Genomic DNA, 4,422 nt, shown 5'->3' on the forward strand with positions numbered 1-4,422 from the left:
AGAAAATCTATTGGCAAAATTCAAGAAACTCACGAAGAGAAAATCTATTGGCAAAATTCCAGAAACCCACGAAGAGAAAATCTATTGGCAAAATTCCAGAAACCCACGAAGAGAAAATCTATTGGCAAAATTCCAGAAACCCACGAAGAGAAAATCTATTGGCAAAATTCCAGAAACCCACGAAGAGAAAATCTATTGGCAAAATTCAAGAAACTCACGAAGAGAAAATCTATTGGCAAAATTCCAGAAACCCACGAAGAGAAAATCTATTGGCAAAATTCCAGAAACCCACGAAGAGAAAATCTATTGGCAAAATTCAAGAAACTCACGAAGAGAAAATCTATTGGCAAAATTCCAGAAACCCACGAAGAGAAAATCTATTGGCAAAATTCAAGAAACTCACGAAGAGAAAATCTATTGGCAAAATTCAAGAAACTCACGAAGAGAAAATCTATTGGCAAAATTCCAGAAACCCACGAAGAGAAAATCTATTGGCAAAATTCCAGAAACCCACGAAGAGAAAATCTATTGGCAAAATTCAAGAAACTCACGAAGAGAAAATCTATTGGCAAAATTCCAGAAACCCACGAAGAGAAAATCTATGGGCAAAATTCAAGAAACTCACGAAGAGAAAATCTATTGACAAAATTCCAGAAACCCACGAAGAGAAAATCTATTGGCAAAATTCAAGAAACCCACGAAGAGAAAATCTATTGGCAAAATTCCAGAAACTCACGAAGAGAAAATCTATTGGCAAAATTCCAGAAACTCACAAAGAGAAAATCTATTGTTAAAATTCCAGAAACTCACAAAGAGAACAAAAAATCAGTTTGTAGGATGACTGATTTCTTGCTTATTACTCTCCTCATTCCTGGACTATTCCAACCAGGAGTACCTGGGAATGTTGGTTGCCGGAAATGTGCATTCCTAAATAAAGGTTTTAGAGACAGTTGTTCCTGACATTTCTGGGTTGTATTGTGAGCCCTAGCGTAACGTGTTGCAGGTCCCAAGGCCTGAGATAACGGTTGACAGGTATCACTGGGCTGTCAAGCCTAATGTCTGTCAGTAGAAATCGTTTTAGGTTCATAACCAGGCCCAGACAGAATCCGTGCACCTACCTGACGCGCTATTCCCTCGGCCACTCAGTCCAGTGCGCAAAATGATGCATTTGGTTCAGTAGTGCAACGAGAGGCAATGATTTAAAAGGAACCGCAACCCACATGTTATTGTGTTGCATTGTGATTAAACGTATTTATTTGATCAATTAACAACCGTGAAAAACGTGAAAATAGATCAATAAAGAAATCGACTTCTGCACTTCTCTTTTCCTCCAATGGGATTTGAGAAGGGGGCAGGGAAAGGAGGATGTGAGGTGACAGACAGACAGTGGTGACAGACAGACAGTGGTGACAGTCTCTCGTCATTTTAGATGTGAGGTGACAGACAGACAGTGGTGACAGACAGACAGTGGTGACAGTCTCTTGTCATATCAGATGTGAGGTGACAGACAGTGGTGACAGTCTCTCGTCATATCAGATGTGAGGTGACAGACAGACAGTGGTGACAGTCTCTCGTCATATCAGATGTGAGGTGACAGACAGACAGTGGTGACAGTCTCTCGTCATATCAGATGTGAGGTGACAGACAGATAGTGGTGACAGTCTCTTGTCATATCAGATAAGAGGTGACAGACAGACAGTGGTGACAGTCTCTCGTCATATCAGATGTGAGGTGACAGACAGACAGTGGTGACAGACAGTGGTGACAGTCTCTTGTCATATCAGATGCGAGGTGACAGACAGACAGTGGTGACAGTCTCTCTATAAGGACCAACGCCGAAGAAGAGAAGCAGGTACGAGAAGTAGAACATTTAATATAGAACAGACATCAAACAGGACTGAGACAGCGTCAGAATCGGGTACGCAAAGACAAATAAACATGAATCCTGAAGCGGGGAAGAGATCTTGGGAACAGACAGATATAGCGGAGGTAATGACACAGGTGATTGAGTCCAGGTGAGTCCAGTAATCGCTGATGCTCATGACGGGGGGGAAGGCAGGTGTACGTACTGATGGTGGCAGGAGTGCGTAATGCTGGTGGCAGGAGTGCGTAATGCTGGGGAGCCTGGCGCCTTCGAGCGCCAGGGAGGGGAAGCGGGAGCAGGCGTGACGCTCTCCTCGTATCAGTCAGTGAAACAGAGGAGAAGACATCCCCGACCTCTCACCTCCAAGAGTTTCCAAATTATGTTTAGGAGGACAAGGATCTCAGACATTTTGGGCATCAGCAGATTGAATCTGAAATAAAGAACAAAGACATACAAATAGACAATTATTTTCTGTTCCCGAAAAAAAAAACGATATTAGATATGACACATTTTATCAGTGCATAAAGCATCGACACATGATGTTACCGATTTGTAACCATGTTTGTTGTTAATTACTGGAGATTACATATTGATGATGACTTTTGGAGTACTTAGCATAGCAATCTAGAGCCACTACCTGTTCCAGGTGCTGGACACGCCCCTCAAACCTCACAGGAAGTGGTCCAGTCTACGCAGTAGGTGTCCTATCTATCGTGTCCCACCAATTCTGGTGGGCACCAGTGGTGTGTGCCCAAGAGCCTGGCAGCTGTTTACCAGGTTTGCCCTGTTCAGTGGACTGGTAGAAGGTGTAGAGCCCACCGAGGAGGTCATTCTGAAACATCACGTTGGACCAGATGGCAATCAGAACAGGTCAGTTCAAGGCGGTGTGCCATACAAGTGGATGTCGATGATGTAGGTCCTGTCCCCCTTCAGCCGGCTGACCACACCATCGTTGGCTCTGGTCATCACAGCAGCTCCATCTGTTCCCCAGAGCGACCAACTTGCTCGCCCACTCTTCACGCACTCCCTCCATGATGGCACTGATGGCGTTGCTTATGTCACGTCTATCTTCTCCTCCTGACTTGATGCCAACAAACTTCGACTCGATCTTGCCCTTGTGACAGAATCCGACATAATCTAACTCCTCGTCTTTCACTTAAACCGCCTGTGGAGCCATCTGACACGACGGAGAGAAATGTGGTGTTTTTTCAGATTGTCTCTGAGAATCTGTTTCTCTCCACTTCTGCAATATGATGCATCAACTCCTTTTGACCTGCTTCTCATTTATATATGTTGAGCCCACAGCGATTCTGTTTTTTATCCATCCAAACTGCAACAAAAATCAAACATCAAATTAATTCAATAGTAAATTAAATAAACCATTATGTTATCTAGTATAGCTGGCAGTGGATTGTGATAAATTAGCCTTCTACCCGTTGTTTACGTAAGGATCAACACTGTACGGCAGGTAAAGTCAATTGTGTCACAATGCTTTAAAATGTAAACAGCATCCGGAGACAAACATTAAAATAGAACGTTACAGAGCCATAGGAAAGCATGGAGATCCATGTCGATGTAACAGTATAACTTTAGTCCGTCCCCTCGCCTCGACCCGGGCGCGAACCAGGGACCCTCTGCACACGTCAACAACAGTCACCCACGAAGCATCGTTACCCATCGCTCCACAAAAGCCGCGGTCCTTGCAGAGCAAAGGGGGAACCACTACTTCAAGGTCTCAGAGCGAGTGACGTCACCGTTTGAAAGGCTATTAGCGCGCACCACCGCTAACTAGCTAGCCGTTTCACATCGGTTACATCGACATCAGTGGGCCAATCATTTTATGGTATTTATACACTATTTTGAGGTGAACCAAAGCTTTTCAAGAGCTGAGAAATGACATATAATAGCGTACCACATCTGCTAAATAGACTTTTTAAAACTATCTACGACAGTACTAGCTACAAGACTAACAACAGTTTCACTTACTCACACATCCACTCCAAGTCAGAAAGTGGTCTCGCCTTCTTGCCAGTGGCATGTACAGTCCTAAACAGTATCTTCATCTTCGTGCTGGTCTGCTCTGACATTTCCATTAGCGCCGTCACAGAGGGTGTCAAGAGGGAGAGGCTGCGATTGAGCCCGGGTCACAGAGACACGCAGTCAATGTGACACTCGTTGTGTTCATGGTCACGAATGTTCGCCAGCTTCATCGTTTTATTTCCGATGACAAAATTAGTTGTTTCGGCTTTTATCTTTAGCATACTGGCGACACACAGAACAACTCATTTACCACAGCCTCCGCATCATACTGTAGCCAGCCTCTTGAAACTCCTGTATCTCCAAACCTCCATTTCTCACAAAATGTCATTTTTTTTCATGTGATTCGTCATCGTTTTTGTCGGTGGGGTTTTCGTTTCAAAGGTTGGCTTAGTCCAGGTAAATGTCGCCACATAACAGCTATTTAATGAACGGTAGCTAGCAGCAGACCCGTGGCAAGTGAGCCATGTCGAGTAGCTGATGTAACGTGGGGTAAACAGTGTCACGAAACTAGGAACACT

General features: G+C 44.2%; 1 long non-coding RNA gene across 1 annotated transcript; it reads right to left on the reverse strand.

Moving 5' to 3' along the window:
• Window positions 1-1,853: 1,853 nt before the first annotated feature.
• LOC129811160 (uncharacterized) lies at window positions 1,854-3,789 on the reverse strand. Its single transcript, XR_008752846.1, has 2 exons — window positions 2,502-3,789; window positions 1,854-2,294 (listed from the first exon to the last, which is right to left on the reverse strand). It is a non-coding gene; the product is annotated as an uncharacterized LOC129811160 (long non-coding RNA).
• Between the last annotated feature and the right edge of the window lie 633 nt (window positions 3,790-4,422).

This window comes from Salvelinus fontinalis, chromosome 14 (genome assembly GCF_029448725.1).
Source record: "Salvelinus fontinalis isolate EN_2023a chromosome 14, ASM2944872v1, whole genome shotgun sequence".
Taxonomy (NCBI): Eukaryota; Metazoa; Chordata; class Actinopteri; order Salmoniformes; family Salmonidae; genus Salvelinus; species Salvelinus fontinalis.